This window comes from Apis florea, unplaced genomic scaffold, assembly GCF_048593485.1.
Source record: "Apis florea isolate Af1SG1 unplaced genomic scaffold, ASM4859348v1 contig_2492_pilon, whole genome shotgun sequence".
Classification (NCBI taxonomy): Eukaryota; Metazoa; Arthropoda; class Insecta; order Hymenoptera; family Apidae; genus Apis; species Apis florea.
This window is the reverse complement of record NW_028256593.1, coordinates 479,691-506,892: the sequence shown is the minus strand read 5'-3', so window position 1 is coordinate 506,892 and position 27,202 is coordinate 479,691. Positions and strand designations below refer to the sequence as shown.

The window sequence follows — 27,202 nt, the reverse complement described above, 5'->3', positions numbered from 1 at the left end:
ACATTTCTTAACATTTCCCCTTGATTATTTTTTATATTAATCAACTTTTAAAAATCAAGTACGAAATGTAATAAATTTTTGGATAATATAAATATATTAGCTTGAATAAAACCAAATATCTCTTCCATAATTATTTGAAATATTAAAAATTGGAAAAAAAATTATGATTGCGAGTAAATAATCGTGAAGTTTTAATTGATCGATATATCGTGAAAAGAAGAATAGTTACAGGTACTCGAACACGAATAGAATCACGTCAAACTGTGGAACCACAATGACAAGCCGCTGTAGTTATCGTCACATGTGCACTTCTGCAATTATAACCACACTATTGTAACCACATGCACGGTTATATTATCTATATATAACACAATACACGTATAAACATTGATAAATTCTAGAACGAGAATGTTACTAGTAATTTTTTATTCCGGTGGAATTACGTGTTTTGGAAGTTAAAGGGAGAGTGTTTCAAATAAGTGACCAGGATAACAGGTTTCAAACTATCTCTGATGGAGAGGAACATCGTGTAATTGATACCTACACACGAGCAATTGCATGCCAACCGATGTGTGCACGGTTAGCTAGTTTGCATTTGAAAAGGTGCGTTGCGACACCAGTTCACAAGTATTGAATACGATATGAAATCTGAAATAATAATTTCAAAAAAATTGTCAAGAAAATAATAAAAATAATAAAATATATTTTAACCGTTAAATAATAAAGATAAAAAATTAGATTTTTATCCTTTCACGAATCTTAACCTCAAAATTCGAATGGATCAAAGAAATGTGGTATAATCTGAAGTAAAAGGATTAAAAAAAATATTTTTAAATCTCGATATTGTACAATCAAAAGTGTGATGATCCTTCTAGTACTTATATACGCCATCAAAGAGATTATGAGGAATATAATTCTCGACAAATTATTTAACCATCTTTTCATCTTTGTATAATATATAACCTTAAACTAACCTTTCATTACAGTACCTAAAACATTTGAGCTTATTAGATGTTCTTAACGATGAATCCACAGCAGATTGAGGATGAGATGCTTTTTTCTTTTTTTTTTCCTTTTCAGCATTATAGACAAAGAAAAAGAGAATCGTATGGCATGCTTTGCTGAGTTATTAAAAAATCATATCTTCCTAGTAATGATAACTTGAGAAGATCGAAAATTGATGAAAATCGAGGCAGAAATCGAACATGTAGTAATTTTTCAGCGAGGACGTGAAACAATATGTCGCTATTTTGCCTGAAAACTGACCGAGGAATCGATGCGATAAATCTTGGCTGTCGAGGTCCATGTAGGAGCAAAGGATATACACGCTTGCGCAAAGACACGGTTCTACGTTTCTACGCAAGAACATCCCATTAGCGGCAAGTATTATTTCGTCGTACGATAGCTCTTACAGCCTGTTGCAATTTTTTCGTCCATAACATTTCAATGAATATCGATCTTTTCCCCTTTTTCCTATTTCTATTGACATTCATTTAAAATATATATTTTTTTCTCTTTTTCTATATTCATGGAGAAAAACCGATTTTTTCGATAAATTCTAATGCTATTTTTTCTATTCACGAAAGTGATTAAAAATAAGTTAGGTTAGCTTGTTCATTTACTATGGAATTTTATGGAATGTCGATATCGAATTTTTTTTTTTTTTTGCATAAACACGATAGAAATGTTATACAATTCTCATTCTCGTAATCATAGTTTCAAAGGAAAGTATTATTGCGTCGCGAATTAAGGACACTTAATAATATTCATCGACGAACTGACTTTATCATGATCTGGCGTAATGGACCCGCAACCATAATCGTGATTTTATCTCTAAAGGAGTTTAAAACGACCATATCTTTTATCACTACTATCTTTTTTTGATCGATAAAAACGTGTCTTAATCATTCATCAAATCATGACACATCTGCCACCAAAAAATGCCTGCACAAAACGATTGTCAAATAACATTGAGATTTAACACTGGTCGATGAGAACGCAGCATAAGACATATATATGTAATGTTTAAAAACACGATCGAGCTACGGTATGAAAATTTTCAAAAGAAAATTCAACCGAGAGAGGCCAAAGCCTAGCTCGCACGTGGCTCGCCGTCCAAACAATCAGAAAGGATAATTACTCGTGGAAGTTCATTTCGGATGGGCTAGCAGAAAGCGTTAATTGCAAAACACAAACACTTATCCTGTGCCGTTGAATGTGTAAACGGAGCCAGAACCGTTGCTTGGCGACCTTTTCCTGGTAATTACAATTCTTTTTATATTTTATTCTCTCTCTCTCTCTCTCTCTCTCTCTCTCTCTCTCTCTCTCTCTCTCTCTCTCTCTCTTGTTTCTCTCTGTCTCTTCAATTTACTGCGTTCGCTCACTATATATTTTCTTTATATATATACATATATATATGTATATATATGCGGGTATAAATAAGATAACCACGTACGATGCATTTTACGCGTAGCTTATTCTTCCATAAAATGGCCCTATTAAACCGCTATTTTCTATCGAAAATGCCATTTACTTAATTTTCTCCCGTGAAAAATGTGTTTTCGAATTCAGTCGACTTTAATCGACCAAAATCGACTTCCCGCAAGGCACAACTCCCCATTTTACTCTCCTCTTACGATCAGTACTATATACGACAGCACGACCGTACTTTGCCTCCTCCCGTCCCCACTCTATTCCATAAGAGATGGCTTCGGTCTAGGGTATCTTTAAAGGAACCCCTGATGTACGAACTGAGAGCGATCATAAAACTGCTATGATGAAATCAACAAGAGATTCAACGATTCGATTAACCTCAATTAGAAAAGTGATCGTGATTAAAGACTATCCATATCGAAAACATCAACTTCATAAACGATTCCATAATTCGCGTCCGCGTTTCTCGAAATTAATTTAAAGTCGCATTCGCGTTATTCGTATGTTCTTTGCACGTCCAATTATAAAAAAGGCTAATTACATCGTGTTCCCTTTGAAACCATTTTTATCCGATATAATTTTAAAGTTGAAAAATAAAAAATTCAGCTATTTCATTATTTTAATACATATAAAAGTGAAATGATTTCAAAGGAATATTGGATAAAAATGGAACATTTTCAAAGAAAGATCAATCTAATTTAATTCTTTTTTATCAATTAATATTATGCAAGAAGATGAATGTTAAAAATTAAAAATAAAACAAAAATAACATTTTAAACATTCGGTCTAAGTATTGTCACTCCTTATATCGATAATCTCGTTAACTTTCAAACTAGATGACTTTCTCAAAAACATTATCACTCGTAAATCTTTCTCGTTTTCTACAAAATTATCCTACAAAATTATTATGAATTTTTTTATTAATCAATCATCAAAATCCTCTCTCTTTTTTTCTTCATACCTTAACCCTAATATTACATTTATTCGATCATTAAAATTTCCAGCTTGGATAGCTCGTATAATCCCGTTAATTAACACGAGCCATTATTAGCAACTTTTCCAAAAACATTATCCTCGCAAATCTTTCTCTCTCTACGAATACACGACGAAATCGAGAGGGTTTATAGATTCCTACGAGCCTCCATCCCTCCTCTCTTCCATTCTTATAGTGGTCGATTTAAGGGGTTCCATAAAACTCCCCCAAGAAGATGGAGAACCGCGGGAAGAAGGAACAAATAACGGAGCAGAGAATCGTAAGGAATAATATACGATAAATCTCGACCGCGATGTTCCATGGTTATTCAGAAGGAGAGTGGGGGGAGGGAGGCGGTTGTGCGCGCGCGAGCACAAGTCCTTTTACGCGTGCACTCAGGGCCGACGGTGACTTTTCCTGGCCCCGGGCCTGAAGAGAGAGAGAGAGAGAGAGAGAAAAATTGGAGAATACAAAAACTGCGGGTCACGAAACAGGCGAGCATTAATCCTTTTATCAAGAGGCGTAAATGTTTGGAACTGTGACAAACGTTTGCCCGGTTGAGTTTGTATTTTTAATAAAGCGATATTTTTTTCTGAAAACATTTAACTAGGAAAGTTATTCGTTTTCAAGTAGGTTCGAGGTTGGTGTTTGGTCGAACGAAAAAATTGGACGAAATTAATTTTTTTTTATTCTAATTCTCGTAAATGTTTCTTTTTTTTTTTTTCGAGTTTAAGTTAGGTTAGGTAAGTAGATTGTTCAGTTCGAATTTTTGGAAATAATTTTAACTTTTTTGGTAACTATAAATTATTATATATATTTATTTGTAAATCAAGCTAAACACGAGCTACTTAAAGGCTGACATAAATTAGGCATAAGTTAACTAAATCCCTGGACAGTTTAGATGCAAATTAATTTAAACCCTAAACGATTTAGTGCAAATCAACTTAAGCCCAAGAAGATAGGTTAGGTCAATTGAACTACAATCCAAGCTGGCTTAGACGTAAATCGACTCAAGGTGGAGATAATTTAACTTGTGCATCAAAGATGGACATTCGGATAAATTTGTCGTAACTGGGAAAAATCCAAACTTGGGAACGGACGAACACGAATTAATCGAAACTAAAAATTCAAATGGCAAATCATCGTAGAATAAAATTAACCTAAATTAATCTTAAACCTAAGAGGAAAAAAATTTACTCAAAATCCATAATTAAGTTAATTCCAGATTCCAAAAGTTTTTCCAATTACTACAAATTAACGTTTCCTGCTTGCTCTTCCCATCCTTAAAATCACAAGCATCCTCCTGTCGAGAGAGAAAGAGAGAGAAAAAAAAAAGACAACTTTACGTAAAAATGGCTCGAACGACACACTTGCAAATCCTGCATTCGTCCAGCTCTCGCCTCTGGCTGTGCAGGGTGAGGTCGACCTCATCCCTTTTGCACCCTTGGACGGACTATTGTGCGGGCCAGCGAAAATGTTAGCAAGGGCAAAAAAAAAAAAAAAAAAAAAGAAGTGGTCCCAACGCCAGCGGTCTTAATGAGAAATAATCGAGTTAAAGCGAGTTATTTTAAGCGGGAAAGTTGCCGTCGAAAAGCCTCGTAGCCTCGAAAAGCTTCGCCAGAAAGAAGAAGAAGAAGAAAAAAACTTTCGGTTAATCGATCGATCGGCCGACAACAATCTACAGAATCAAATTCGTCGAAAATGAACGACGATTAAACGAACCGTAAACAACGTTCCTCTAATTGACGGATTAAATTACGACCATTTTGAAATACGTCAAATACAACGTTCCCTACTTCTTGATATCTTCAAATGTGGAAGGAATTTTGGTATTACACTTCTCGAATAATATTGGATAAAATTTTCTTACGTATTACAAGATATTTGAACCGTTTTACCTGTAAAAATAATAACGAGAAATTTAATAAGTTTTTAGTAATGAAAAAGAGATAATTCCAATCTAATTTAAATCCACAATTTGGACCTAAATAATTCAATCATCAATGATAAACATTTTTCACTTTCGCGCGTATGCAAATTCCAATACACTTTTTGCAGAATTGAAGGAATGAAAATATTCAAGGATCAAAGGATTTTTACATATTTCCAACGTTCTCCCAATTGTTAAATGTGATCGATCATCCCATCGATAATTTTCAAACAGATTGATCCCGCTAATAATTACAAGCCGGGATTAAAATTTGTTTTATTCGGATTTCGTTTCAAGGCGTGTCGAGTATTTCCACAGATTTCGAGATCGATCAGCGCGACGAGTTATCGGCTCTCCCCCTCTGAAGATAATTCCCCCATTTCCCAGACACGAGGAGGAATTTGGCCACGGCCCAATTTCGATGAATTTTTCAACGGGAACGGTGGCGGTGAACAACCGATCGGGCGCTGTTTTCCAAACGGACGGCCCACAATTATCCTCCCCTGATTTTAAAATCAACGACACGATACGTGACAGCGGCATCGTTCGAAATCTCTCCCCGATTAATCATCGGCCCTATTTTCCAATTCTTGCTAATTATCAAGCGGCCGATTGTCGAGCAATAATTAACGGGTTTTATCCCGTTGGTTGAGAAGTCGAGGCGCAACACGTGGACGCGCGGCCAGCAACAATAGGCCAGGTAGTGTTAATTAATCGAACACCCTATGTTTATTCGATAAACATTTACCGAGTCGTTGACCGATCAACCGAAGGGCGAGAATCAATCACGCGATACGCTTCTTGAGAGGACTCGTGTTTCGACCCTTAAATCCTGTTAAATTAGATTGTGCCCGATTAATAGTTCTCGTTTATCGATATTAATGCATTCGCGATATATATATATCGTTTGTATATTCTCGTATAATTAATTAATCGGACACAGGTGATTCCGTTGACGTGAAATTATTGGTGAAAATCGAAATCGTTGGAGCGATGTCGGAAATTTTTGAATTTTTATAACGCGATTTACAAATTGTCCACTTAAAAATGAATAATTTATATTTGGAAATTGATCAAAGCGAGTGCCCTTGCTTCGAAACGATTTTGAACTAAATAACTTGGCTTAAACTAGAAATAACAAAATTTACAAAAATCATCTAGTTAAAAGCGACCTATAAGATTCAACGAATTCTTCAAAAGAGGTCCTCTCAATCACCGGATCAAACGGATTTTCTAGTTTAAAAAACATCACTTAACCACTCCCTCACCAAATATCTCCATATCGCCATTTAAAAAGATTTCGAAAAAAAAAAAAAAAAATCAAAGTTTTTAAATCTACAAGCGAAAAGCTTCTAAAATCGGAATCTTCTCTCTTCCCTAAAAATGGCGTCCCCTGAATTGGCCTCATCCCATTGCAACAAGATATCCAGAAGAGGCTGTGTGCAGGGGTGGCGAATAATGACAAACGGCGAAGATACTTTTCGCAAAACGATCGGGGAGGGCCAGCTGGCAGAACGTGTCGTGCATCGATAGCGTAACGATCGCGTGGCTCATTATCCTGGCGGCCGTATGTTGCGCATTCCGGCAACAGAACTCCATATTTATGCCGCGGGCCAGCCATATGCGTTTAAATACCCTCCTCCTATCGTGTGTGTGTGTGTGTGTGTGTGTGTGTGTGTTTGCATGCGTTATCAGGACAACGTGTGAGTGCTATTAAAACACGAAACTACGAAATTCGTGTGTACGTGACTGGCCACGATAAACGGGATTGTCTAAGCATCTTTATTGCACGAGGTTAGAATTTTTCCTCGAGCCACCGAAAGATGACAGGAGTGCATGGAGGGAGTGGATGGTGGCAGGCAGTTTGTGAATTTTTTAAACGTCCACTTTTTTCCACTAGCTGCAACTCTCACTTCGGTGAAACACACTTGGTGCACACAATATAAAAGGCGATCAATTTTAATAAGCTGAAAATATGATGAAGCCCTTTGAGAGAAAATTAATTGCATTGCAACGTCGTACGTTTTTCGAGAAGTAGCTCCTGGGAAATTTATGAAATGTTTATCGTGTCCACCAAAGCGCTTTGCGCGCCAGTCTGATTTACGGGATAAAAAGATCGATTTTAATAAACGTGAAAAAAAATGAAGTTCTTTCGAGAGAAAATTAATCGTATTGTAATCATCACTCTGTATTTTTTCCGAGAACTTTTTCTAGAAAATGTATGAAATTCGTTGAAAATTTTAATCCCATCGAGATGCTACTAAAAAAAATTACTTTATTTATTCGAATAAAGGTAAACGTAGTCCGTCGTGTGATTGAACAAAATCGACACTTTCAGTTCTTCAAATAACGTTGATTTGAAAAATTCGTTGCAACTTTCCTGTCTTTCATTGGATGATAGAAAAAATTCAGTGGATCAAGTTCATCGAGGGAAAACAAAACGAATATCAATTCTAAAGCGTGTTTTCTAATTCCAATAACACTTGGATCGATTTATTTTTCGTGAGTTCACGAATTCAATAACGTTTTACGTTTTCGTGCTTGGCCGATAGCGTAGTTCCTCGATAAAATATTTGTACGAATATCAGAAGATCGGTGGATACACCGGTACAGTGGAAGATATTTTCCTGGAAAATTTCTAACCTTCCAAAGTTTGCTTAAACCGGTCCACGATAGGTCAAGGAAACACTAATAACTACGGAAAGAAATACAACGAAGTAAAAAATATATTTGATTTGGCGAGGAAAAAATTGCAGTCTAATTTAAACGAAACATAACCTTTAAAATTAAAAGTTTAAACCAGATCCTAACATAACCACTTTGACGTATTAAACGTGATATTTTTAAAATTTGGATTACACTTATGTATATAATCCAATTATACATTTATTTAATTTCAATAATATCACACTTTAATATCATATTTAACGCTAGAAATACAATATCTAAGTATCTATTTCACGTATAAATGATATTGTGATTTAATTTAATTAAACGGATGTCAAAAACACTTTCTCAATAAAACTCGTAATAAAAAAATATATGAAAACTATTATTTTAACACTTTGTTCTAATCCTAATTAATCCTAATAATGTATCACGACTCAGACTTAGCTAATATTCTAAATCGATTATTCGGCCAGCCAATCAAATCTTAGAACAACGGTTCTCAACTCGAGGATCAGAAAACTACTTTTTGCGTCGTTGCATTAATTCAATATATTCATTTAATTCGACATAATTATCATATCTTACTGATTTTATCACAAATCTTCTGATTAATTTGTTGAAAGCATGCCATATGGAGAAATAGATTGCACATTTATTCGAGCGTTGGATAAAAGTAGGTCAATTTGCAATTCAAAGAAAGGAAGCGCAGCGTTGAAAGATAACGTTAAATCGAATTTGATATATAATGTTGAGTTTTTTTTTTCCAGGCACAGGTGGTTAAGAGCGCGTCGACGCATCGTTCATAACGAGTCAACGAGTGCAAATACAATGGGCCGCCACTGTGTTTTCGTGATTCTACGACCACTTCAAGGATCCTTTTACCGGGGCGCAATACTTTTGTACGTCTATTGCCCGTATATATGGGCGCAGGTCGATTGAAAAACATCTCTATCCCTCTTCTTGTAGAGATCTCACCCCCGACTTCTAACCCCGTTGGTGGTGCGCTTTTATTTCCTACCCTCTCTCGTTTAGGCGTGCATCTCGTGGAGCCCGCATTTCGTACAATTACCCGGAACGTCCGTCCATTCGTTCCATTTGAAAGATTGAAAATTTTTCGAAAACTCCTACGCGAAAACGGAAGTGGATCGATGGATAACCGCGCCTCCTCGGTTTCGAAAGCCGAAAAATTTTTTCCGCATAATTCACCACGAATTGAACTAACGCCCCGAGGGGCTGACTTCCCATCCGAACTTTACCGACCTCGATTAAATTACCGATCGAGCGACGACCGAATTTCCCCGCTAAGAAGTTTTCACAATCGAAAATTAAATTTGAATTATTGCTGTCTTTTTTTGTTTTCCCTCCTCCTCCTCCTCCTCCTCCTTTTTTATTAATGTGTAAAAGGCAGGTCGGATTGAAATTGTTTTGAAAGTTAGATTCACGCGTGGCTTTGGGTCACGAGGTTATGAAGTTTGGTTAGGTTAGAGGTATTTTTTTTAGACTGTATTTTAATAACAATTGGAATTGTATCGAATTGGAGTTATTTTTTTATTTAAGCTTAGGTATGATTGAAAGAAACTGAGTACGAGTTATGGTTTCGTTAGGTTAGGTTAGGTTAGGGATCAATTTCGGGTTAGAACAAGAAGTTTAATTTAAAAAGGGATCTTGAAGAAATTGAATAAATAAGATTTTTTTCTAAATTAGAATTAAAAAAGGATCGATCGGGATTAAAAAATTTTAAATTCAATTTTACGCTCTTCGACTCGATTTTGCTCGAGTCTCGGCTAAGATAACGGATTATACTACGATTGTCAATTGTGTTCCGATCAAGTTTCGAATAGATTCAAATCTGTTGAATTTAGATTAATCGCTATATATTTCTTGTATTTCTGGTATTGTATCGAATTTATATCAAATCCAGATTAGATCGGAGGATCTACGTTAAATCTATTTCGTTAACGGAATAAACGGATAAAAAGCGATAATTCTCTCGTTAAACGATCAACTTTAATCTATCGTCGCGTATAATCTATATAATCAATTTTCAATAATCCCGTTCGAAATCGAAACGACAAACGCTATCGAAGTTATCGGTAATAATAACTTGTAAAAATATTCAAACGAGTAGTGCGAACAAACATGGCCGAACGTTCGTCGATTGTGGAAAGTGTAACAATTGCGTGAATGTATCCAATTAAGTCAATACCTACGGTTATCGTATCTCGAGATAAATAACTCGAAAAGATGGTTTAATTTGATTCCGTTAAATAATCAGGATTATCTTGAATTTTCTTTTATTTTTCGAGAAATATTTTTAAATACGTACAATTCTGTTTATTAAAACGATAGTCCTTTGATGGAATTTTCACTTTTCATGGTGGGATACAATGAAATACCGTAGTTTATACAATGAAGTAATTTAATATTTTCATTCGAGGAGGAAAGTGTGAAAATTGAAAATATTTGAAACTGACATTGAAGGATGGGTTAAATGTTATTTATCAACCTTCGTATCTGGTCAAGTATACTAGTTTTTACATTGTCCAATTAAAGTTTTATATATATATATTTTTTTTTTATAATCTATATAGTGTTTCAAATTCATTATTATAAAATTATTAAAATATTAACGATGCCTGAATAGATAAATAAATATATAAGTAAAGTAATTTTTATACATTATTCGTGAAGATAGAAAGAAGAGAAAATATATTTATAAAAGTTCGAAAAAATTTCTGGTTCTTTGAAATCCAGAAATTTCTTCAAACTTTATAGAATTACGCAATCTATTTACAAAAATAGCAAATTCTTAAAATTCCAAAAATTATTAAACACAATCTGGAAAAAATTCACAAAACTAATCAAACTCGAAATCGAAATCTGGAATCGAAAGAAATCGAAGAAGAGAAAACGAAAACGATAATTGGAATATTTTTCTCTCTCTCTCTTTCCACGGAATTTTCTCTCATAACCACATTGTCGAAAAAAGAAGAAGAAGAAGAAGAAAAGAAACCAAAATCTAATAATGCAAATGGATCGAAAAAAAAAAAAGGAAGAAGAAGAAGAAGAAAGAAGAAACAAATCCATAAATGAGATGTTGCGTTAACGCGACGATGTCGACCTTAATGGGTTAAAAAGGAACAAAGGCTCGCACGAGGCGATCGATACCGCGATTCCTCCGATTGAGCGACAGCTCGGTGACATCGCAGTTTTTCCTAGCTGGTAACACCGTTAAAAGCCTGTACCCCCCACTCTTCCCCGCGAGAACTCCTTCTCCTCAACCTTCTCCCTCCCCACCTCTCCGAAGGAAGACGGATACCCACTCTCCCCCTCCTCCTCCTCCCACGAGCTTTCCCTCCTCCCTTGAGCCGCGTCTCAAACGTAATTACTCGTCTGGACTTTGCTCATCTACGAACGAAATCTTATCCGTTAGCCGTGCTAATGAGCAAAGCGAAACTCTCGATCTCTCTCTCTCTCTCTCTGCTCCCCCTTTTCCTAGTCCAAACAAAGAGGCCGCGCGTTCACAAAAGTTGACGCGAGGCTGGGGAGGGGAGGAGTGGTGAAGATGGAAGGAAGAGAGAGAACGAAGGAAACGGTTCGAAGAGGAAAATAATAAAAAGGGAGGAGGGAAAAAATAAACAACAAGAAACAAGAAGAAGGAGAAGAAGATAGGTCGTGAGACTACTGGACCTCTCTGCTGGCTAAAAAGAGACTGTGGGGGAAGGGAGGGAGGAGGGATATAAAAGGAAATAAAGAAAAGAAAGGAGGGACGGACAGGGTGCAGGGTCCAGCCAGAGAGGTTGGCTGCATTTTCCATCGGGGAGACGCGAAGTGGGTCATCTCGGCCGGAGAGAAGTTCGTAAAAGCGTAAAATGCAAAAGTAAAACGACCAACCAAGGAAAGAGGGAAAGGAGAGAGAGAAAGAGGGAGGAAGGGAGATGGATGGAAGGCCACCCACCACCAGATTCGCGAAGGAGGCTAGAGCTGCCGGTTGATGTATACTTGGAGATGATTTGCATAAAGTTTCTCTCCAGCCGATCCCTGGGAGACCGGAGGAGGACGAATGCAACAACAACGAGGCATAAGACTCGAGTAGCAGGGTGGAAAAAGGGGAGTCCAGAATTCTCTCTCTATCTCTTTCTCTATCTCTCGTTTCTCGCGTCGTGATTTCCGAACTATCGATCATCATCCGCTTAGCCCGCTCTCTCCGCCGTTGCATCTGCCGTTATTGAAATCCGCGCTCGTTTGTCTTCCGTCCTGAGTAATTACCGGAGCCCGTCGATGCGTTTCCTCCCCTCCCCACCCCGAACGCCCGTTTCCGGATTCGACGTGTACCAAAAATCACTTTCGCCGCCATTTTTTTTGTCACTCGTTCGAATCCTCTCTCTCTTTCTCTCTGTGTCGATCTCGACACAGATACTCGATACGGTATCGGTATCGGTTGTTTTCGAACAGTGTCTCTCAATGCGGGATCGTAAATGGCGATTCGTATTAATTTTGAGGGAGGGGAGGGGAAAAATATTTTTTTTCGTCTGGTCGATCATTTTCACGATCGTGTTCGAAAGATCGATCGGGTCAGATTGGGAAATCTAGTGTAAAATCTGGGTGTAAGGAAAAGGGGGTGGCGAAAAGAGGATTGGGAAACGCTGTTTCAGAGAAGGTATCTTGGGGAATCTGTGGAAAGTGTAGGGGTGGGATTTAACTGTTTGGTAGGTTAGTCTGCTGCGTATTGTACGAGATAGTTCGGTCGGAAAAGTTTGCCACGTATATATAGAATTTTATATATATATATGCCTCTGGATTTTTCGTTAATTGAGGGAGCTGTTGAGTTGAACTCGCGCGAAGGACGATATCGAGGATACGATTTTTTTAAATTAATTCGTTTCTTTACTCGTCGTATTTATACGATTATATACGTGTTTCGAGCTCGTTCAAAAATTATCCGATTAAAAATTCATCGACATCGATTAACTTTAATTCTTCTTCCACATAAATTATTTTCGGTAGAACGAAAGAACAAGGGATGATGTAAAACCCTTCTGTACGTATAGCGAACGTGGTAGAGAATAGGCTGGATCGGATCGTTTCACGAACAAAATCGATATAAATACGCGGAAGAGTCTGCTCGAATAGTACCCTCTGTAATGGGGGAACAATTGGTACCCCTGCTAACCCCTGAAGTAGTTGCGTTCCCCTAATTCTAACGATAGGACAATGGAACCGGCTTTGTCAGACTCATTAACGAGATCTACGAAATCTTGGATAATGTTAATTGGACCTGGTGACCCCCTGTGCCAATTGACTTTCCACGTACACCGCCATGAAATTAGACAGCTGCCGTTGTCCGGCGGGGGACAGGAATTCAGCAGATGTTCGTCTCGATATAATTGCTATCACGTTTTTTTTTCGCGTGGTCATCGTGTTTCTCGTGAAACTATTATCCTGGTCTCATTTCCTTGTTGTCGTTTGTCGTATCATTTTTTTTTCTTCGAACGAATTTCGAAAAATATTTCAGAGCGATCGATATTCCATCGTAGGGAATTTTTAAGCGCGATGATAGTGGTAATAGTGGTAAAAAAAAAAGTTGGTATCATTTCTTCTTCAGTTGGGAAGCTATAAGCCTTGAAAATTGAATTCTATACTAGTTATTTTCATGGTTATTAAAAATAGTAATTCGTTATGGGGGAAAAAATCCCCTAACTTTTAACATTTTTGCATTCTTTATTATACGAGCACACGCATGGAACGTTCCCCGAGTAAAAGAGAATAAGAACAGCGTTCAAAGAAAGACGCGGAAGAATAAACAAGAAAAGAAAGCACAAGGAGAATAAATTTTAATACTTACGTGAACTTACATTATTAAAAAAAGAAAAAGAGAGAAAAAAAAGAAAGAACATACAAAGAACGATAAATTTTAATAACAGGATTATTAATATTCGTAGGAACAAAACATAAGAGTTTAGAGTTACGTTGAGTTAGACGAAAGATTTTATGTTCTGAACAATTTAAAAAAGAAAAAAATTCGAGTGAAAAAATACACTTCAATCACCCTGCAGGAAACAATATAATAAATTAACCTCGCGGCTGCTCACCATCGAGGTTTTCCAAGGTAGGAAAGAGCAACTCGTTGCTTAATTACTTCTTGAAAGAGCAACAGGGGTCACTCGAAAATTGCTTCTCGAAAGAGCAGCAACTGGCGCTCGCGCGCACATAACCTAAGTGCAATCTCATTAAACGCGCTTAATTGCAACGAGAGGGGATTATAAACCTTTCAGACTTTCCCGTAAACGAGCCGCCGCGTTTTTATGCGCGTCAAAACGCGGCCCACTTCCGCCGGGGATCATTTCACGGGCTCACGTTCCACTCGTAGCGACAGAACGTCTGTTTTACGCCGGTTTTACGCTCGCACGAGCATCGCCCACATCGCTGCTTGACCGAAAGCTACTTCGCCCCCCCCCCCCACCTCCACCTATGCTATGATAAATTGGACCAACATAACCTCAACTGCCAAACGACTTTATATAAAAATCCTTTCTCTCGGTGAATTCTCGTTTTTCTCTTAATTTATCTTGTTAAAAATGGGAAAATTACGTGGGATTGAAAACCAGGAGGGGAGGGGGAGGGGGAAATTCGAGATGGAATATCAACACGTTCGCCGTGGATGGAAAAATAAGATCGCGATTGAATCGAAATCGTAGGGAAATCGTTGAACAATGCAAATAATTCTACGGAATTAGATTGGACGATAATGGTAAAAATTATTTTTCGTTCGTCCGAGAAATTATCGATCGAGGGACGGAATATTTGCGCTTGCACTTACATTTTCTCGAACGAGTCGATCAGTCGCTAGATGTAAATAAGAGTACCCGATCTAGGGAAAAGTCTAGGGAAGTTATGGAACAACCAAGTTATGTTGGAACATAGACACGTTCGAAATTAAAATTCTCGCAAGTGATTCTGTGACGTTAGATAGAAACCTTATGCTGATTACACAACGATTAAAACGCGGTGCTCGAGATTTTTCACCTTTTAAACGTATTCGCGTTTCCCTCAAATGATCGTTAACGATGCGAAATGAGATTCGATGATAATCTCGATCTCGGCCAACGAGGTGAATTTATTTCTGGCGACGATCGAAACGATATAAAGGGTACGGTCGAAATACGCGAAACCGCGGATTCCACGGACGAATCGTGGCGCAATTGGCCGTAAATGAAAGGGTCGGAACATTGTTTTAATCACGACGAATCGACTGGGCTACATTAACGCTGCATTATCGGTCAGGTTAATGGCGGCCACGTCGTTCTGACGTCGTTCAACCCGTCGTGCACGCCTACACTTTCGCCCCGGTAATCCACCCGTTACTCGCGGCTACGTTTAATTTATTATACCTCGCCTATACCAACTATAGTTATAACTGCACGAGGGGCGCTTTATTAAGAACTTGTAACGAAAGTATCGTCGTAAAGGAAAGTAATAACACTGTCCTCGGTACACACCACTACTCGTTTCGAGGATGGCTACGAGGAAAATTGATACAACATGTGAATCGACTTCCAGGATCAATAAAATCTCGTGGAACTTTTCAGGGGCTGGTAATTTCATCCCTTGTAGGGGGATGCTTTTAAAAATCGAGAGGTATCAATGTTCGAAACGAAACATTCTTGCTCCGATTGCAACGTATACCGACGATTTTAAAGTTCCAACCGAATTTTCCACTTGTATTTCCGCTTTCTTATTTCTCTCTCAAACATTCTCTCTTTTCAATACGATTTAACCGATCCAAGGGCATCGTATATAAATACTTAACTTAAAACTGAATTTCATTTCCAAATTCTTCCAACAAATTTCCACACCTGTATCATATATCGGATACCTTAAGTTAAATAACAGAGGTATCCTAATCCTAAGTTGAAACGATTCATAAAATTTATAACACGGATGTACAATTGTTATTGTTTCGAATCCTGCCTGTTTACGCACGAGGATCGAAACAAAATTCTAAGGGACAAAAAACTAGAACGTAGAATTGCCAAGGCCACTCTAACTTCCACCCTCCACGAAGGACTCTTTTTCACCCCTTTCTCCTCGAGGAGGCCGCGTAGAGCACAACAACCGAAGGACTCCCGCGAAGTTACCCGATGCCAACGTAATTGCTTTATCGCGACGACGAAATCCCCGTTAAACCCGGCCGTCGACTTCCGGTTGGTCAGGAGAAAAGTACAGCGTTATCCACGACGTGTGCGCCTCCCCCTCTCTCTCTCTCTCTCTTTCTCTTTCTCTCTCTTTGGATGGATCGTCGATGGAGTTCGTGAAACGGGTCCCGGGAGAGCACCGGTCAACACACTGGGCTGGAGGGGAGGAAAAAGGGTGAGAATGGTTATGGCAGAGGTGGAAGAGGAGGAGATTGTTTCTGGACGAAAAGTATAAACGAGACTCGTGCTCGAATAAATTTAATTCCGAACGTTGGAAATTTTCGATTATGTACGATCCTCTGATATGTCTATTTATTGTCTGGAAAATCTGATTTAAGATTATAAATTAATAAATTGTACTCTATCTGTTATAAGGGAAGCAAATTTTGGTTGGATGTCCTTTCGCAAGGGTTTCCCTTCAAAAATCGGTATCTTTTAATTATTACACCGTCTCCACGAGGAGAAATTAAATCGAAACGCGTGAAGATCCACCGCGATTAGGTTAGGTTGCAGCGCGAACTTTTCATTCATCTTCGTATCCATCAAATTTATCCACCCGATTCTCCCCCTCGGCTGCCAATTTCGAATCGAATTTATTCCCCTGTCAGAGAGATCCTCGCGCCATGAATACTATCACAGCCGGGTGGGTAAGGTCAGCCTACGTGCGATATTATCCATGGACGGGAGGGGAGGAAGAGAGAGAGAGAGAGAAAAAAAGGAAACGATTTCCACGAATAAAAATCGATCTTCGACACCCTTTGAATCCAAGATGGAAGGACAAGCGATACCTATAAATATTTATCTTATCCGGTCTTCATCCGTCCTCGTGGGCCGGCAATAAATTAAGCTATGACAAACGTTGGCCGCCTCCCCCACCCTTGAAATCGACGTTTATTCGAAAGAGCTCAGGCGGTGACAGAGGGCCGATGGAAGAATTTATTCCTATTCCTTTTCATCCGTACGCCGCTGTTCAGGTATGTTTTCTAACCGATGCTACGAATTTTAGGATATGGTGGTGATGTGAAAGAATGTTTGTCGATTCTAGGAAACGAGAGCGAAAGTACGTCGTTTTAATTGCTTTAAATGTTAATTTTGCTTTATTTTGACGTTGAACGCTTTAGAACGATATTTAAATGCGGTAGCAGCTATTTTCTTTGGAAATATTTCATTGGATTAAGGTTTATTTATAATCTTGTTTTCTAATGGTATATTTAATTATCAAATTACGTGGGAGAATGTCACGCGTGGTGAAAATTATACTTAATTAGAATTGAGAAAAACCAGTTTGTGGAAGTTGGCTCGTTTCTAGAGAAAATCCACGGTATCTCTCTTCCCAATTTCGCGAGGATGAGATATGAACACGCGAGATTGAACATGAAATGCGGTACAATTCCAAGTGCGATAAATTTGAAAAAAAAAAAAAGAAAAAAGAAAAATTCTATTTCTTTTAATTTATCTAACGCTCTTGTCGGATTTAAATCGCGAATGAGTTAATTTATCGGCTATTTTGGTTCCGCTAATCGTAACCAAAGACTGTACCAACGTTCTTCACGGTATCGACAAGTCGTTACGAATCACTTTATATCACGTTGTAAGTAAACGTTCACGTAACCCCACACTGTTTTCTTCCCTATCTTCACGCTTCCTCGAACATCCAATCAGATCTGATTTCCGGAAAAGCAAAAAAGGAGGATCCCTTCTTGGAACGTTAGTTAACACAGCTCATAGGTCGGAACTGGTGCGTTTCAGATTCAGCAAGGTAAAAACGGATAAATCAATATCTGAACGGTGTTTCAAAACTTTTTACTATAGATATGCATCCAAAAATTTCACGTATACGATACTCGGATCGAATCGGGATCGTTCGGGTCCGATCGTGATTCGTTCGGGTCAGATCGGAAATCGTTCGGCTCGGATCGGGTCGAGTCGGGTTTTCAAAAGTATCTCGCAATACATAAATAATAAATCTAAACGCTAAATGATTACGGCGAAGTTTGGAAGTTTTAAAAATAACAAAGCGATTATCTTCAACAAATTAAATAAAAATTCAAATTCTCGAAAATCTCGGGAATATTAGTGTAAGATATTCATGCCACGGGATATTTTTCGAGAAATCGATCCGATATTTTCGACCTCTATACGTATTTCTCTACGTATTTTAAAACGAGCGTGGATTCGTCTCGGCAATAACAAACCCGGGGAAGGACTCGATCGGTAACCAGGTGAACCGATTGAAATTAAAATTCGATGAATCACGAATGAACGAGAAGAAAACGGACGGTTCGTGTTCGAGATAAGGGAGGAGAGAGAGTGGTCGACGACTGGATAAAAGAGAGAGAAAATCGAATCAGGATTTCCCCTCTCTTGAGCATGAAACGAGACCTTTTTGCTCGGAAAGAGTAACGTCTTCGTTGCAGGGAAAATTATCGGACACGTGTACCGGGGAAGGAAATGGGGGAGGACGTCGAGAAGAGCGCAATGGCGGTGATTCCGCTATGAAATCTAATACTGTCGCTTCTTTCCTCTCCGTTTTTCCTGTTGATATACAGAATGATTCAAAAATATGATCGAAAATATAAAAATGTAAATACATTGTCAAATTTATGTTACTATATACTAGATATTAATATATTCGTGGAATATATCGTTGGAGACTCGATTATAAAAATCGGAACGAATGCTTTTGCTGATATACAAAAATTTCGTATCGAGGCTTATATTTATTGAACGAGTAATTTTGCGCGAAACTTCTCGCTCTATCTCTATCTTTTTTCATCTCGCGCAAATTTAAGTTACATATAATTTAATAAATGAACTTCAACCAATATTTTTATACTACCAACTCCCCTAATCGACTCTTCAAAAATGAATACATATTAACATCCTGCAACATATATATATATATATAATAAAATTAAAAAAATCACGAAAATCACGAATCAACCCGAAGAATTAAAATACTTTTTTTGTACGACGAATTATAGAAAATGTAACGCAAAAGTAAAAGTATAATCAACGAAAATTATCACTGGTATGTCATATAAAGACATATACATTTTTGAAACGATCCTTAATTAATTTCGTCTCTTCTCCTCCTCCCTTTTTCCTTTCGAGGCTGATATCTTTTAAACACCCTGTATATCCAGCGATCTGTATATGCGTAATAAATATGTTAACGTCTGAAATCGTTCCGACAAGTGCGTCCCGATTCCCGATGCCGAGTCTCGACGCGTCGTGAAAAGTGACGCTGCTTCCATCCACGGCTTGAAAGCTTCCTGTCATTTTTCCCCGATAAAATAAAATGAAAAAAAAAAAAAAAAAAAAAAAAAAAAGGAACGTCACCGGCCCGCCATATTCGGTAAAGGATTCGTGGCGGTTTTCCGCGCGAAAATCAGGAACAGATCGGCCGTTCTCTCGTTAGCCGTGTTTGCACTTCGTCGCTAGGCAAATTTGCCCTGGTGAATCTGCAAATTTTACTTAGAACCGGTTAATGTACAGTTTGCTCGCCTGATTAAAAAAACAGTAGGAGAGGGAAGAAGGGGGGAAAATAGGATGAAAATAAAAATGGAAGGATAGGGGAACGAAACTCGTTCCGCTCTCTGTTTGACTCTGTTCTTTTTTTTTTTTCGAGTTTTTGAATTCCATTCTAAAGATTCGGGCAAACTCGATTAGATCAAGATTTATCACTCAAGTTTTGGCTCGGTATCTCAATTTTAGTTCGAGTTAAATTGATCTTTCGATCGAATCACCAGGTTTCGATCCATACCTTTGGTTAAAAATAATTATTATATCCGTATAGTTGATATTCATTCATCCCGTTCGATGTGGAACGATTTTAACTCTCGAGACAAGATGGTTACGCTGTAGGAAAAAGAAAATTCAAAGGAATATAGGATATTTTAGAATTTCGAGAATTTCGAAAATTCGCAAAACTTTGAAAAAATTTAAAAATCATAAGAGAACTCGATCGAAACTCTTGACTTAAAATCAATTTTTCATTCCATAAACGATTTTTAATACGCAATCTCTAAAAATCCCCTCTCTCCCGAAAAAATAAACATTTCGAAACAAAATTTCGAATTTGAATTTTATCCAACTTACAAATGAAATAAAACGTGATTAAAGCATTATAATAGCATTATAAATGCAGTAATAAGTGATAGACGGCAATAGACGACTGGATCCGCACGCATTCCGGTCGGTTCTCTGTCGAGGAGAGGCAGCGTGAAAAACGTCGTTTATTCACCGCCACCTTTTGTCTCCCGCATAAAAGGACCAGCCGCGAATAGCGCGAGCCGCATGAAACGATCAATTAAACGACACGTGCGGTATCGTTTCTGCGATCGGTCGGAATATTCAATCGGCCCTATCACCGCGGCTCTCATTACGCATTCTCTCTATTACATTTGCCGGAGAGACCATTACACATTGTACACGTTGCATACGGTCCCGGCCATCGCTTCTCTCTGATAGTGCTATCGCCCTTTGGGAATAACAGTTGGAAATAATTTCGCATTTTACGACGGTATACCGCGATACTCTTCGGTTTTACGGCACGCTCGATCGATAAATTATACACTCACCATACCGATATCCGTGTGATATTTTTCCTCATCTAATTCTTTCCAAGGATCGATGTCGAATTTAAGGATAGGCTGTTAATTATCGAATCGGAGGGTAGGGGCGCGTCTTTCGTGGAATGTACATATCGATCATCGAAAAATTGGCTTAAAATAAGCGCGTTCATTATGCACGGGTTGAAAGAACGAAGAAAGACACTTTTTTTATGGCGTGGAGAAAATTTTACGGTTTGCCCCGAGTATTGTTGCGCGAGCATTTTGTTCGTTCGTTCGTGGAGTAGGGAAAAAAAAAATGTAAATTTGAGAAATTTATGGTGATGAGCGTGGATATAAAAGAAAACGAAAAAAAAAAAAAAAAAAAAAAAAAATACGTGAAATATTAAAATTTAAGTTAGATATTTAGGGTATTATTTAGAGGATTATTAGATTTAAGTTTTATTGATAGAATAAAATTTAATTTGGTTTTTATGCTCTATACAGCTAGATAAAAAAAATAAATAGTTGTTGAAAAATAACAGAGATTTTTTTAACCGCATTGTTTTATTGGAGCATAAAAACCATTAAATTTTTACGATAAAGTATTTTTTACACCGATGAAATTCATCTCATAATTTTTTCTAAATATCCCAACAAAATTAAAAAGTTCCAAAGAAAGAATAATCAAATCTTCTTTCGTTAGTTATATTCATTCATCAAATCTACGATATCTATATCTTCATTCAAAAATATTTTCATATAACACTTAGTCTTCTAATTTTAAAAAAATAGCATCATGTTCTCCTAATCCAAAAATAAATTATTCCTGTGTTTATTTTCCAGAAATTTCCCTGATAAAATTTTTCAACAAATCTTTCTAAATGGTCCAATTCGTCCCAGAAGGATCGATGCCAATGTCCAGTTGCGCCAAACACATGGGACGAATTTGTCGATCGCATCTGAATGACGTTCGACATTGCAAAAGCAACGTAGGTAGGTAGAGGCATCGTACAGCATTTTCGCAGGAAAAGCAGCGAGTTGAAAGAAATATTAAGCGGGGAGTGCGAGAGAGCGAGAGGTCGAATATCGATTTTCGGTCGCGCTAATAAATAAGCGCATGCGTCTTGTGTCGCGTTCATACCAGTTGCCCGAAGAGTACGTATGTATTTCCACCAGATTCTTCACGCCTTTTATACCTCGAAATTCCTCTATCGAATAAACCGACCATCTTTATCCTTGAACTCGTTTCCTTAGATTAGCTTTACATTTAGACTCGTTGCTGGTTTGAGTAGTTATATTTCTTTCGTGCGTTAACGTTCTTTTGTGGTTAAATGAACCGATCATCTTTATCTTCGAACTTGTTTCGCAAGATTGGTTAGATTAGTTTACCTTAGATATGGATTAGATTCAAACAAGGATTCAATTAGACTTGTAGGTTCAAATTAAGTTTCTATTATGTTTGGATTTAGTTTGAGGTTAGGTTTGGATCTCGATTAGATTCTTGGGTTCAATTATAGATTTGAATTAATTTATCGATTATATTTGAATTCAAACTCTAATTTATATTAGAAATCAATCACGTTTGCATTGGGATTTATCCACGTTTGACTCGGAACTCATAAATTCCATCTTAAATTTCGATCAGATTCCTATTATATATTTAAATGTAGTTTCATTTAAGTAGATTATTAAATTTACGATTGGACTACAAGACGGATTAAATTATTGATTTTCAATCAATTTTTCAAGTAATTTCAAGATAAATAAAAGAATCCTCTTTCATAAATAATAATTATTTAATTTCACGGAAATTTATTAACAAATTTTTCTACAATTTTCATCGTCCAGAGCTTCGAAGTTAGGTTAGGTTAACCAATTTTGAGAAACGAAAAGACAAACAAGATTACACAAAATTGAGCAGTGAAGGTTTCTCGTGATTGTGAATGGATCACGGTGGGCCGTGAATTACCGTGGTGAAAGATGAAGGGTCAAAGGTCAAAGTAACGCCATACAACAATGTTCGCTGCGTTGTTGACTCTAACGTCGTTATTGACGACCGGTGTTCCCGTGAACGCAATATAATATTATTTCACGAAACAATACTCGTAATAGATACGAAATAACATCCAAGCTAAAATCTGTGTGTTTCTGTTTAACGAATAACTGTTCGTATTACCATAGGTGGGAGAGAAATTCCCTGAGAGATCCGTAATCGTTCGCAATAGTTGAAAACGATATTCGTTGTAAACGAGGATAGAAGTACGGTAGCACGGTATACCGTCGGTGTAAATGCAGCATGAACGATGTTCCATCGGATATTCGGTGTGTGGGGCTGATTCTTGATTACTTTTCGATACTTCAACGTCGCTTGGTGAGGGCAACCATGAATGTATCGAGATACCCGAACGTCGATATAGAATACGCTTGTTTTTCAACCTTTTTCTGAATCGCAATCCCCCTTTATAATATTCAAATAACTTGTCCTTTTGTTTCACTTTGATACGTCGGTATAAAGCAGTATAAAGAAAATTTAAAATATTAAAACGCAATTTCATTGAAACGATAATTGCATTAATTTAAGCATGTTGAAATACTCTTTCGCTTTCACATTGTAATACACGGGTATACGGATTAAATACGCGTGTTTTATCTACAGTTGGTAAGTAATCTTATTCCGTTGTATCTGTAAAATGAAAGTTTCTTATCCTACCATTAAAATATTATAACTTAATGCTTTATAAATTAATACTACCACGATATACTATCTTCGACACTTTATTTTATATCGGTCAAACTTTACTCGAACTTCGAATTCGAATAAAAAGACGTTCACATTCATCGAGAGAAAAATCCGTATATTCGGATACCGGAATTCAAGTGTAAGGATTCATAGTCCGATTTTCGAATCCAAGTATTTGAATTAGCATAAATATTTCGTGCTATCGCGGTCGAATAGCGAGCGAGCGAGAGAGAGAGAGAGAGAGAGAGAGAGAGAGAGAGAGAGAGAGAGAGAGAATTCTAATCTTAACGCTACATATTTATGAACAGGGCAGATGTAGCACCCGTTCATGGGAAAGTTTTTCCGCTGCCACTGTTCCAGATTCGTCCTCGGCTTAGCTGGTCTCGCTACTCGGCGGAGTTGACAGACATCCGCCATAATTCGTGGCCAATGGGGAAGAACGGGGCGGCCAAATTCCAGCACGAGGTGGGTTTAAAGCGAAAACACTCGGGTGAAGAGTCGTTAGCGTGGCGTTGGCGAGAAAAATACGAGTCACCGTGTCGGAGGCTTCGATAAATAAGGAAGCAGCCACGTTCCAGGGCGTAAAGTCGTGCTATACAGTCGCGCCACGTATCTAACCCCGCAACTTTCCACCGATACCCGCGCCCCACTTTACCAAGAAAAGGGGTTGCGTTACTTCGAAAATCGTTTTTCGACGCGTGCCACCGCTAATTAAGGATTGTCGTGTGTTAATGACATTAAATGGCATTAGAAAAAAAAAAAAAGAAAAAGAAGAAATACGTCTGAGAGTAAAACTCTTGAGACACAGTGGACGTTGCTGAGTATTGAGAGCAATTACGATTATTACTCTCGAGAAATAACTTTCCACGGCAATTTTTACGTATTTGTACACTCTCAAGGTGCGAAATTAGATAGAATATTTTTTCGCAAGCTGAAAGTACAATTATCGTAAGTATAATCTTCGCTCGTATTCCACTTGCGAAAATTAACTCTCTCGGAGTTTTACATTTTGAAATGTGTTTTGAAAAAACGAATCGTCTAATCAAAAATAAAATATATTTTCATTACATCGAATCAAGATTGGATAATCTTAATCGTGAATTTAAAACTGACGTTCCGATCCATCTTCCTCAAAAATCAATCTGTGAAATGAATAATAAACAAATGTTAATTTCGTGATAATTAATCGTTTTATTGTTGTACAAACAACATACGAATCCACGCAACGGGTTATGTTATCGTTATCGATCGATAATCCTTATCGCCGTGTCCCTAAAGGCGTTATCAAAATTGCGAGATCAACTCTATCCAAGTGGGTATCGTGCGTTAAGGGCTCTTATCGAAGAGATTCATCGACCGTGAGATACACGTGACGCCCTCGCCGCGTTTGTCGGAGCTTTTGGATTTCTGTGAAAGTAACAATAGGAATAATAAACCAACTTCCCTCGAGATATAGAAGCTCTAGGTCACGTCTTAATCACAGCTGGACGGAAAGCATTGGAGATTGGAGGGGAGGAACATTAGTCTTGCAAAAAAAAAAAACACTACGAATTTTACTAAAATCTACTTACTTTGCCCGGTGCAAAGCGAAACTTGCAAGCACTCTAGATTTCCAAGAGCCTCTTTTGCGGGTATATAGAGATGAATGGTGATTGATAGTCAACAAAAGAAGGGGGGAGGGAGGGGGTCTTTGACGTGCAAATTTTTTACACGGAGTGTAATCCTCTCGAGTCGATACGATGAAGAGGAAGAGAAAATTAACTAACTTAATCTATAGCACATCTGTATCTATATATAATAGTATACTCGCAGAGGCGTGAACGTGTCGAGTTGAGAAGGAGATGGCGATTACAAGCGATAGTGACACGTAGTTTCAGACGTAGCGTTACACTTACATTTTCTTCTGCATTGTATCTGCATTGTTGGACATGTTTCATTTGCATCGTTTCATTTGTCTCGCGGACGGTACAGGGGCAAGAGGGAGGAGGGGGTTAGGACCGCCTATCTCTACTTTTCAGACAATCCTGACACGCTACGTAGTAATAGAAATGTTATAATTTCAGCTGTTCAAATTATCCTACAAATTATTTTCATTTATCAAGTTACTGAAAATATTTTCGAAACTATTAATTATTAATATATCTATTCATACAATTTGTTATCTTAACTACACAAAAGTACGAAATTATCGGCGTGCATTATGAGTAAAAAAAAAAAAAAATTTCTACACTACATATCGATACGTTAGAATAACCCATATTGGATCAGTATTCGTGTTAACCAATCAGACCTTCTTGCTTCTTACTCTTTCAAGACTCTTAACACCATAAACCGATAAAAATATCCCTTCCCTAAAAGTGTCTCTCCTATGTAAAAGAAAAAAAAAAAAGAAAAGATCCCACGCAGGAGGAAGGAAAAAGATAGAAATCGGCGTGATGGCGAAATTTACGAGACAGAAGGAGGAGTGATAGCGGGCACGTATCGGGGTAAGGGACCCGCCTCTCAGATCTCCCCTCCCCTCTAACCATTGGATTATCGAGGAAATCGCGGTTGATGGACAGTTGTACGGCGCGGTTCCATTGCGAAGTCGAGCCGCGTTGAGAGGTTCTCCTTGTAAGGGGTTCCTTCTTTCGGGGAGAGGAGAGGAGAGGTGTTTTTTTTTTTTTTTTTTTTTTTTTTTGTTTTCACTCGAACTCCCCAAGGTATACGACGTGGGCATTTCAACCGATAAGCATTATCGTGCAAAGTGTCCGCGAAAGGATATTGAATAACGTATTGCTTGCGTTAAAATTTCGGATCGTTCCTACCAAGTTTCCTCCTCCGAATACGCGAGATTAATTAACCGGGATTAATAGGATTTATTAGGGGCGAGATGAAGGCGCGTCCGATTCGATATTCACAAGGTGGGGAAACTTTTGGTTTAATATCGAGCGCGATCTTTGAGATTGTGTATCAACACGAGTGAAAACGAGAAATTGGAATTCGGGAGTGAGTTACACCAGGGGGTTGGTTCAATAAAAATTCACATTCAGATTGAAATGAATTAATCGGGAGAGTTTGGAATTTGGAAGACGAGTGGTAAGGAAAAATTTAAGTGTATATATATATATTATATGGGTAGATTTGAAATTCTCAAAGTGAATTCGGACGAAATTAGCCATGATCGATTCTAGATGCGGTTAGATCTTCAAAAAGTTTTCTTCGACGATCAATCGAGTTTTAATAATTAAATAGAAAAGTATAACTTATATATATGTAATGTAAACTACGTTTTTCAAGATAGTGTGCACGAAATTAAAAATCTTCGTACGATTCGTAGAAATCTAGAATAATAGCGTTTAACATCAAGTATTTTTGCCGCGATATTTAGATTGCACTCGTGTAGAGCAATATATACGTAACATTGTTCCAAAGACCAAAACAAACACGGAAGTTGGTATACGAAAATGTCGGTTGAACTGTGTTTATTGAGTTACAACCGACCAGGATGAAGTTTGCATCAAACGAAGACAAAAAGCTTGTCTTCCAAATCTTAAATTGCTTATAGATTTACAAATATATAATCCAATTATTATCCCTATTCGCTTAATCATATACGAAATGTATAAAAATCCGCACAATTTATCCCTAGAATCAATCCTTCGAACACGTTCCACGTGAATATTATATACCAATATCTTGTATTCCATGAAATTTATCAACTCA

The 27,202-nt window shown here is 37.6% G+C and overlaps 1 protein-coding gene across 2 annotated transcripts in view; it reads right to left on the bottom strand.

The window, feature by feature from the left end:
* LOC100864194 (cell adhesion molecule 2) overlaps positions 1-27,202 on the bottom strand; it is a 101,566-nt gene that overhangs the window by 54,997 nt on the left and 19,367 nt on the right. The window lies entirely within an intron of this gene.